Source organism: Stenella coeruleoalba (assembly GCF_951394435.1).
Source record: "Stenella coeruleoalba genome assembly, chromosome: 7".
NCBI lineage: Eukaryota > Metazoa > Chordata > Mammalia > Artiodactyla > Delphinidae > Stenella > Stenella coeruleoalba.
Window position 1 is genome coordinate 41,267,284 of NC_137153.1, and position 12,172 is coordinate 41,279,455.

The following is a 12,172-nucleotide window of genomic DNA, read 5'->3' on the forward strand; positions in this document are numbered from 1 at the left end:
TGATTGATGTATCCAGTTCTGTGGGCTTAATCTGTCACTTCTAGGCCAATGTCTCAATTTCAACAGAGAAAGCTTTATCTAGTAAGAGACAGAAAAGACAATCAGTTGATTTCTTCTGTTAGATTGATTTCTCAGGCATCCCCTTTTAATAAATATCTTTACTCAGATTCTTTTCTGCTTCCTGAATATGCAATGAAATTATTGATAGCTTACTATGTGTTAGGCATTGTGCTAAGTACTAGAGATGCAAATATCCACAATCAATTGGAAGAACATAGAAATGTAAAGAAATATTCATAAAATATTCTAATAAATAATACTGATGTATTCAAATTGCTGTTGGTGTACAGAAGAAAATACATCTTACTCTTTTAAACATTTTAGACATCTTCTTTGGGATTTTTGACATTTTCTATAGTGTGTTAGTAAAGCCAACACTCTTGAACTAGAGCTTTGTTCAAGTTCTATTACTTATTAGTTGTATGGCCTTGGCTCATAATAAATATTCAATAAATGATTGAACAGCATGAAATTTGGTATCTAATGAGAATAGTCAGTGGAAGTACTGGGTAAAAATTCCGTAAGATGCCATTTTTACCTGCAAATTATTTTCAGTCTAATATGAATAAACAAGCATAGCACATAAGTAAATGAAATTCAAGATAGAATACAGTGGATTCCGTAACAATTTTGTGGAAGGAAGAGAGTGTATTTGTTAGGGAAGTCCAGTGTTACTTATTAAAAAGCTAATGTTTTAATTGATAAGTAGCTTTTCCCGAAAGTTTTAAAGGGCAGAGGTTGTTTGACAAGAAAGGAAAATTTAAAAAGAGGGGTGAAGGAAAAGCAACGTTTACATGTTCAGGGAATAGAAAGATAACAAGGCATGTGTTGAGGAGCATATCAAGCTAATATAATAATACTTAATTTTTGAGTTTTTGAAAACAAAAGTTTATGAACAAAGAAGTGATGCAGTCAAAGTTGTCCTTTAAGAAGATTGAAATGGTAATGATGTAATAGAAAATTATAGAAGAATTAATTTGGAAATATCAAGGAAGCTTTTATAATAGTAGAAACAGGACATAAAAAGGATCTGAACTAGGGAGGTGGCAGTGGGATTCAGAATACAGAATAAAAAAATTCCCAGGGTGGAATTTAACAAACTTTTGTAGAGTGAGGAAAAGAACAAGGGCATTAGACATGAAAAGCAAGATCTCTAGCCTAAATGAGGGTGAGGATGATAGTGCCATTAGTAAGGTACAATGATGGAGGAATTTATGTGGGGGAGATGGACAGAATTAACTTCTGACTTTTTAAACTGGATTTGCCTACAGAACATCTGAAAATAGTCCAAGAATTTGGAAATATAGATCTGGTCCTTTGAGGGAAGGATGGATTTGGGATCTGGGATCCATCTACAGTTAAGTTGTATAAATAGTTGACATGCCCAAAGGAAAAAGTTTTTGAAGAGAAATACTGCTGAGGACAGACTTTGGAAATGGTAGGAAACAAGAGAGATTGGTGAGAAAGGTGGGAGGCATGGTTATGAATGTTGCATAGAGGTCTCAAGTTATGAGCCTGAGGAAAAACTACTGGTTTTAACAGAGAAAGAACACATTGATGACTTTCAAAATAGCTTTTTCAGTGGCACAGAGCAAGGCACTGAGGAAAAAGTTAAACTCTGTAACACTTTTGGCAGTTATAAAAAAGGGCCCCCAAGGTGCTTTGAAGGGACTACATGGTTGAGTGAGCGTTGGTTTGTTTAAATTTAGGACTCAGTAGACCTTTACTATGTTCATGAACAAAAAGGAGCCATTTAAGAAAACAATGAGACATTTTTAGCAGAGGGGACGGAGGCAAGATGGCGGAGTAAGAGGATGCAGAGTCCGTGTCTCCTCACAACTAGGGCACCTACCAGACACTGGTGGGGGACGTTGACACCCAAGGGGGACAGGAGGAACCCCTGAGTGACTGGGTAGGACACGGGGGAGAGCAAGGGGGTAGGATAAGTGGAGGTGGGATGGGAGCAGTGCCCCTGAGGGCGGCTGGGGCAGGGGAGAGGTGCTGACGCCTGGAGAGGCCCACTCACTGCAAGGGGATCAACAGGGATGGGGAGAGACCCTTGGGGGGATTGGAAGGGAATGTGGCTGGCATTTCCCCTGCCCAGTTGGGCCCCAGGGAGCCTGCTGTGGTCCCCAGGCCTGGTCCTCTGCCCTCTGAGGCCCCCTCTGGCCACGTGGGTCCTGGGGACATAGGAGGGAGGGTAAAGGAAGAGCAGAGGCCAACAGGGAGGGACCCTTGGGAATCAGAGGATCAGAGTGGGGGAACGAGGCTAGTGTTTCCCCTGCCCATTCGGTCCCTGGCAAGCCTGCTGAGGTCTCAGGCCTCATCCACCACACTCCGAGGCCAAAGGCACTCCAGGGACCCATCCCACCACGCTGAGCCTAGCCCTGCTCCCATCCCCCCCAGGGCCTTTACTGGCCATGTGATTCTGGAGCCTAGACCCTGCTCCCCACCTAAACCCTGGCCCCCTAAGCCCCACCCCCATCTAAGCTCCTCACCCCCACAACCAAGGCCTTTTCTGGCCCTTTATTTTTTTGTGGGGGGGCTATTGTGATTCTGTTTTACTTTCTGATTGTTTCATCGATATTTTTATTTTTTCTAATGTATCTGTTTTCTAATTTTTTGTTATTGTTCTGCTTTTTTTTTTTCCTTTTTGCCACACTGTGCGGCTTGCGGGATCTTGGTTCATGGGTCGGGGGCTGGCCTGAACTCCTGCGATGGGAGCACTGCATCTGAACCACTGGACTAACAGAGAACCTCAGACCCCAGGGAATATTAATCAGAGTAAGGTCTCCTACAGGTCCTCATCTAGGTACCAAGATCTGGATCTACCCAACTGCCTGCAAACTCCAGTGCTGGAAGCTTCAGGCCAAACAACCAGTAAGACAGGAAACAGTCCCACCCATCAAAAAAAGTGAGATGATGAAAAAACATGTTAAACATGAAGAAGCAAGGTAAAAACCTACAAGACCAAATACATGAAAAGGAAATAGGCAACCTACCAGAAAAAGAATTCAGAGTAATGATAGTAAAGATGATCCAAAATCTTGGAAATAGAATAGAGGCGCGGATCAAGAAAATACAAGAAATGTTTAACAAAGTCCTAGAAGAACTAAAGAACAAAGAGATGAACAACACAATAACTGAAATGAAAAATACACCAGAAGGAATCAGTAGCAGAATAACTGAGGCAGAAGAACGAATAAGTGAGATGGAACTTAGAATGGTGGAAATAACTGCTGAGGAGCAGAATGAAGAAAAGAGAATGAAAAGAATTGAGGACAGTCACAGAGACTTCTGGGACAACACTAAGTGCACCAACATTCGAATTATAGGGGTCCCAGAAGAAGAAGAGAAAAAGAAACGTTCTGAGGAAATATTCAAACAGATTATAGTCGAAAGCTTCCCTAACATGGAAAAGGAAATAGCCACCCAAGTCCAGGAAGCACAGAGAGTCCCATACAGGATAATCGCTAGGAGAAACACACCAAGACACATATTAATCAAACTAACAAAAATTAAATTCAAAGAAAAAAATACTAAAAGCAAGGGAAAACCAAAAAAATAACATACAAGGGAATCCCCATAAGGTTATCAGCTGATTTTTCAGCAGAAAATCTGCAGGACAGAAGGGAGTGGCAGGATATATTTAAAGTGATGAAAGGGAAAAACCTACAACCAAGATTACTCAGCAAGGATCTCATTCAGGTTTGATGGAGCAATTGAAAGCTTTACAGACAAACAAAAGCTACGAGAATTCAGCACCACCACACCAGCTTTACAACAAATGCTAAAAGAACATCTCTAGGCGGGAAATGTAACAGAAGAAAAAGACCCACAAAAACAAACCCAAAACAATTAAGAAAATACATATCAATAATTACCTTAAATGTAAATGGATTAAATGCTCCAACCAAAAGACACAGACTGGCTGAATGGATACAAAAACAAGACCCATATATATGCTGTCTACAAGAGACCCACTTCAGACTTAGGGATACATACAGACAGAAAGTGAGGGGATGGAAAAAGATATTCTATGCAAATAGAAACCAAAAGAAAGCTGGAGTAGCAATACTCATATCAGATAAAATAGACTTTAAAATAAAGACTGTTACAAGAGATAAGGAGGGACACTACATAATGATCAAAGGGATCAATCCAAGAAGAAGACATAACAATTATAAATATTTATGCACCCAACATAAGAGCACCTCAATACATAGGGAAAATGCTAATAGCCATAAAAGGGGAAACTGACAGTAACACAATAATAGTGGGGGACTTTAACACCCCACTTACACCAATGGACAGATGATCCAAACAGAAAATAAATAAGGAAACACAATCTTTAAATGACACAATAGACCAGGTAGATTTAATTGATATTTAGAGGACATTCGACCCAGAAGTGGCAGAATATACTTTCTTCTCAAGTGCACATGGAACATTCTCCAGGATAGATCACATCTTGAGTGACAAATCAAGCCTTGGAAAATTTCAGGACATTGAAATCATATCAAGCATCTTTACTGACCACAATGCTACGAGATTGGAAATCAATTACAGGAAAAAAAAACTGTAAAAAACACAAATGCATGGAGGCCAAACAGTGTATTACTAAGTAACCAAGAGATCACTGAAGAAATCAAAGAGGAAATTAAAAATTACATAGAAACAAATGACAATAAAAACACGACGACCCAAAACCTATGGGACACAGCAAAAACAGTTCTAAAGGGGAAGTTTATAGCAATTCAGTCTTACCTCAAGAAACAAGAAGAATCTCAAACAATCTAACATTACACCTAAAGCAACTAGAGAAAGAAGAACAAAGAAATCCCAGGCAGTAGAAGGAGAGAAATCATAAAGATCAGAGCAGAAATAAATAAAATAGAAATGAAGGAAACAATAGCAAAAATCAATAAAACTAAAAGTTGGTTCTTTGAAAAGATAAACAAAATTGATAAACCTTTAGCCAGGTTCATCAAGAAAAAAAGAAAGAGGATGCAAATCAATAAAATTAGAAATGAAAAAGGAGAAATCACAACTGACACTGCACAAATACAAAGGATTATAAGAGACTATGACAACTATATGCCAATAAAATGGACAACCTAGAAGAAATGGACAAATTCTGGCAAAGGTACAGTTTTCCAAGACTGAACCAGGAAGAATTAGAAAATATAAACAGACCTATCACAAGTAATGAAATTGAAACTGTAATTAAAAATCTTCCAACAAACAAAAGTCCAGGACCAGATGGTTTCACAGGTGAATTCTATCAAACATATACAGAAGAGCTAACACCTATCCTTCTCAACTCTTTCAAAAAATTGCAGAGGGGGGAACACTCCCAAATTTGTTCTACAAGGCCACCATCACCCTGATACCAAAACCAGACAAAGATACCACAAAAAAGAAAACTGATTTTGAAAGATTGGTTCAAGATGGCAGAGCAGAAGGATGTGCTCTCACTCCCTCTTGTGACAGCACCGGAATCACAACTAAACTGCTGAACAATCATCAGCAGGAAGACACTGGAACTCACCAAAAAAGATACCCCACATCCAAAGACAAAGGAGAAGCCACAATGAGATGGTAGGAGGGGTGCAATCAGAATAAAATCAAATCCTATAACTGCTGGGTGGGTGACTCACAAACTGGAGAACGCTCATACCACAGAAGTCCACCCACTGGAGTGAAGGTTCTGAGCCCCATGTCAGGCTTCCCAACCTGGGGGTCTGGAAGCGGGAGGAGGAATTCCTAGAGAATCAGACTTTGAAAGCTAGCAGGATTTGATTGCAAGACTTTGACAGGACTGGGGGAAACAGAGACTCCACTCTTGGAGGGCACACACAGAGTAGCGTGCACATCGGGACCCAGGGGAATGAGCAGTGACCCCATAGAAGACTGAACCAGACTTACCTGCTAGTGTTGGAGGGTCTCCTGCAGAGGTGGGGGATGGCTGTGCCTCACCGTGAGGATAAGGACACTGGCAGCAGAAGTTCTGGGAAGTACTCGTTGGTGTGAGCCCTCCCAGAGTCCTCCATTAGCCCCATGAAACAGCTGGGTAGGCTCCAATGTTGGGTCACCTCAGGCCAAACAACCAACAGGGAGGGAACCCAGCCCAACCCATCAGCAGACAAGCAGATTAAAGTTTTACTGAGCTCTGCCCACCAGAGAAACACCCAGCTCTACCCACCACCAGTCCCTCCCATCAAGAAACTTGCACAAGCCTCTTAGATAGCCTCATCCACCACAGGGCAGACAGCAGAAGCAAGAAGAACTACAATCCTGCAGCCTGTGGAACAAAAACCACATTCACAGAAAGACGAGATGAAAAGGCAGAGGGCTATGTACCAGATGAACAAACAAGATAAAACCCCAGAAAAACAACTAAATGAGGTCGAGATAGGCAACCTTCCAGAAAAAGAATTCAGAATAATGATAGTGAAGATGATCCAGGACCTCGGGAAAGACTGGAGGCAAAGATCTAGAAGATTCAAGAAATGTTTAACAAAGACACAGAAGAATTAAAGAACAAACAGAGATGGAAAATAACTGAAATGAAAAATATACTAGAAGGAATCAATAGCAGAATAACTGAGACAGAAGAATGGATAAGTCACCTGGAAGACAGAATGGTGGTATTCACTGCTGCGGAACAGAATAAAGAAAAAAGAATGGAAAGAAATGAAGACAACCTAAGAGAACTCTGGGACAACATTAAACACACCAACATTTGCATTATAGGGGTCCCAGAAGGAGAAGAGAGAGAGAAAGGACCCAAGAAAATATTTGAAGAGATTATAGTCAAAAACTTCCCTAATATGGGAAAGGAAATAGCTACCCAAGTCTAGGAAGCGCAGTGAGTCCCATACAGGATAAACCCAAGGAGAAACATGCCGAGACACATAGTAATCAAATTGACAAAACTTAAAGACAAAAAAATTTACTGAAAGCAACAAGGGAAAAATGACAAATAACATACAAAGGAACTCCCATGAAGTTAACAGCTGATTTCTCAGCAGAAACTCTACAAGCCAGAAGGGAGTGGCATGATATATTTAAAGTGATGAAAGGGAAGAACCTACAACCAAGATTACTGTACCCAGCAAGGATCTCATTCAGATTTGACAGAGAAATCAAAAGCTGTACAGACAAGCAAAAGCTAAGAGAATTCAGCACCACCAAACCAGCTTTAAAACAAATGCTAAAGGAACTTCTCTAAGTGGGAAACACAAGAGAAGAAAAGGACCTACAAAAACCAGCCCGTAACAATTAAGACAATGGTCATAGGAACATACATATCGATAATTACCTTAAACATGAATGGATTAAATGCTCCAACCAAAAGACACAGGCTCGCTGAATAGATACAAAAACAAGACCCATATATATGCTGTCTATAAGAGACCCAATTTAGACCTAGGGACACATACAGACTGAAAGTAAGGGGATGGAAAAAGATATTCTATGCAAATGGAAATCAAAAGAAAGCTGGAGTAGCAATACTCATATCAGATAAAATAGGCTTTAAAATAAAGAATGTTACAAGAGACAAGGAAGGACGCTACATAATGATCAAGGGATCAATCCAAGAAGAAGATATAACAGTTATAACTATATATGCACCCAACATAGGAGCACCTCAATACATAAGGTGACTGTGAACAGCTATAAAAGAGGAAATTGACAGTAACACAAAAATAGTGGGGGACTTTAACTCCTCACTTACATCAATGGACAGATCATCCAAACAGAAAATTACTAAGGAAACACAAGCTTTAAATGACACAATAGACCAGATAGATTTAATTGATATTTATAGGACATTCCATCCAAAAACAGCAGATTACACTTTCTTCTCAAGTGCGCACAGAACATTTTCCAGGATAGATCACATCTTGGGTCACAAATCAAGCCTCAGTAAATTTAAGAAAATTGAAATCGTATCAAGGATCTTTTCTGACCACAACGCTATGAGATTAGAAATCAATTACAGGGAAAAAAAGGTAAAAAACACAAACACATGGAGGCTAAACAATACACTACTAAATAACCGAGAGATCACTGAAGGAATCAAATAGGAAATAAAAAATACCTAGAGATAAATGAGAATGAAAACACGACAATCCAAAACCTATGTGATGCAGCAAAAGCAGTTCTAAGAGGGATTTATAGCAATACAAGCCTACCTCAAGAAACAAGAAAAATCTCAAATAAAAAATGTAACTTCACCCCTAAAGGAAATAGAGCAAGAAGAAAAAACCAAACCCAAAGTTAGTAGAAGGAAAGAAATCATAAATATCAGAGCAGAAATAAATGAAATAGAAACAAAACAATAGCAAAGATCAATAAAACTAAAAGCTGGTTCTTTGAGAAGATAAACAAAATTGATAAACCTTCAGCCACTCTCACCAAGAAAAAAGAGTGAGAGGACTCAAATCAATAAAGTTAGAATTGGAAAAGCAGAAGTTCCAACAGACACACAAAACACAAAGCATCATAAGAAACTACTACAAGCAACTCTATTCCAATAAAATGGACAATCTGGAAGAAATTGACAAACTCTTAGAAAGGTATAACCTTCCGAGACTGAATCAGGAAGAAATAGAAAATATGAACGGACCAATCACAAGCACTTAAATTGAAACCGTGATTAAAAATCTTCCAACAAACGAAAGTCCAGGACCAGATGGCTTCACAGGTGAATTGTGTCAAACATTTAGAGAAGAGCTAACACCCGTCCTTCTCAAACTTCCAAAAAATTGCAGAGGAAGGAGCACTCCCAAACTCATTCTATGAGGCCACCATCACCCTGATACCAAAACCAGACAAAGATACTACAAAAAAAGAAAATTACAAACCAATATCACTGATGAATATAGATGCAAAAATCCTCAACAAAATACTAGGAAACAGAATCCAACAACACATTATAAGGATCATAAACCATGATCAAGTGGGATTTATCCCAGGGATGCAAGGATTCTTCAATATACGCAAATCAATCAATGTGATACACCATATTAACAAATTGAAGAATAAAAACCATATGATCATCTCAGTAGATGCAGAAAAAGCTTTTGACAAAATTCAACACCAGTTTATGATAAAAAAACTCTCCAGAAAGTGGGCATAGAGGGAAACTACCTCAACAAAATAAAGGCCATACACGACAAACCCACAGCAAACATCATTCTCAATGGTGAAAAACTGAAAGCATTCCCTCTAAGATCAGGAACAAGACAAGGATGTCCACTCTCTCCACTGTTATTCAACATAGTTTTGGAAGTCCTAGCCACAGCAATCAGAGAAGGAAAAGAAATAAAAGGAATACAAATTGGAAAAGAAGTAAAACTGTCACTGTTTGCAGATGACATGATACTGTAAGAGAATCCTAAAGATGCCACCAGAAAATCACTAATGAGCTAATCAATGAATTTTGTAAAGTTGCAGGACACAAAATTAATGCACAGAAATCTCTTGCATTCCTATACACTAATGATGAAAAACCTGAAAGAGAAATTAAGGAAACACTCCCATTTACCATTGCAACAAAACGAATAAAATACCTAGGAATAAACCTACCTAGGGAGACAAAAGACCTGTATGCAGAAAACTATAAGACACTGATGACAGAAATTAAAGATGATACCAACAGATGGAGAGATATACCATGTTCTTGGATTAGAAGAATCAATATTGTGAAAATGACTATACTGCACAAAACAATCTACAAATTCAATACAATCCCTATCAAATTACCAATGGCATTTTTTTACAGAACTAGAACAAAAAATCTTAAAATTTGTATGGAGACACAAAAGACCCCAAAGAGCCAAAGCAGTCTTTAGGGGAAAAAACGGAGCTGGAAGAATCAGACTCCCTGACTTCAAACTATACTACCCAGCTACAGTAATCAAGACAGTATGGTACTGGCACAAAAACAGAAATATGTATCAATGGAACAGGATGAAAGCCCAGAGATAAACCCACGCACCTGTGGTCAACTAATCTCTGACAAAGGAGGTAAGGATATACAATGGAGAAAAGACAGTCTCTTCAATAAGTGGTGCTGGGAAAACTGGATAGCTACATGTAAAAGAATGAAATTAGAACACTCCCTAACACCATACACAAAAATAAACTCAAAATGGATTAGAGACCTAAATGTAAGACTGGACACTATAAAACTCTTAGAGGAAAACATAGGAAGAACACTGTTTGACATAAATCACAGCAAGATATATTTTGATCCGCCTCCTAGAGTAATGGAAATAAAAACAAAAATAAATGGGACCTAATGAAATTTAAAAGCTTTAGCAAAGCAAAGGAAACAACAAACCAGAGAAAAAGACAATCGTCAGAATTGGAGAAAATATTTGCAAACGAATCAACGGACAAAGGATTAATCTCCAAAATATATAAACAGCTCATGCAGCTCAATATTAAAAAAACAAACAACCCAATCCAAAAATGGGCAGAAGACCTAAATAGACATTTCTCCAAAGAAGACATACAGATGTCCAAGAAGCACATGAAAAGCCGCTCAACATCACTAATTATTAGAGAAATGCAAATCAAAACTACAGTGAGGTATCACCTCACACTAGTTAGAATGGGCATCATCAGAAAATCTAAAAAACAAATGCTGGAGAGGGTGTGCAGAAAAGGAAACCCTTTTGTACTGTTGGCAGTAGTGTAAATTGATACAGCCACTATGGAGAACAGTATGGAGGTTCCTTAAAAACTAAAAATAGAACTACCATATGACCCAGCAATCCCACAACTGGGCATATACCCAGAGAAAACTGTAATTCAAAAAGACACATGCACCCCAATGTTCACTGCAGCACTATTTACAATAGCCAGGTCATGAAAGCAACCTAAATGCCTGTCGACAGACAAATGGATCAAGAAGATGTGGTACATATATACAATGAAATATTACTCAGCCATAAAAAGGAACGAAATTGGGTCATTTGTAGAGACGTGGATGGATCTAGAGACTGTCCTACACAGTAAACTAAGAAGGAGAAGAACAAATATCATATATTAACGTGTATATGTGGAACCTAGAAAAATGGTACTGATGAAGTGGTTTGCAGGGCAGAAATAGAGACACAGATGTAGAGAATGGAAATGTGGATATGGAGGGGAAGGGCAGGGTGGGACGAATTGGGAGATTAGGATTGACATATATATACTACCATGTGTAAAACAGATAGCTAATGGGAACCTGCCATAAAGCACAGGAAGCTCAGCTCAGCTCAGTGCTCTGTGATGACGTAGAAGGGTGGGATGCCGGGGCATGAGAGGTCCAAGAGGGAGGGGGTGTATGTACCCATATTATCTGATTTTCTTCATTGTACAGCAGAAACTAACACAACATTGTAAAGCAATTATACCCCAATTAAAGAAAAAACAATGAGATTGGGGGAATGCGGTGAGGAATTGACTTCAGAGCCCACCAATTAGGTATTTACTTGCCATTATGTAATTTGGTTTCCATGTCAACCCTCTCTGATTCATCGTTCAATTCTAAGTTAAGCTGCTCTCTGATAATGGAATGATGTACTTTCCTTATAATGGTTTAAGAATGTTTAAACAGAACTTAAGGACTTAAAAAAGAAATATAAAATGATTTCATGATCAGACATTAGTAAACTTCCATGAAAGAATAATTCCTGAAGCAACAGACAAGATGGTAAGTGAAAGATCCTCCAAAGTATGTAAATCATTGATGAATTTGTCCTGGGGTAAATTTTAAATTGAATTTAAAATGTTATTTACTTAAAGTTAACACCCACTGCTAGTATGGTTGTTTTGAAGTGGACACCCATATGTACTATTAGCAATCTTGCACTTTGATTTCTTCCTTTTAGAAAAGTACTATCGTAATATATTTCAGGAGCCCGAAAAATGTTTATACCCACTTATTCCCAATATTGGATAATTTATCCTAAGGAAACAGCTTGAGAGAAGAATAAACTTTAAAAGATCTATACAGGTATAACAGTAAGTGTAACAGGGAACCATGGAGTAACCCAAACATTTAGCTTTAGTGTCGAACCCAAATACCCAACTCGAATGACTAATTAAC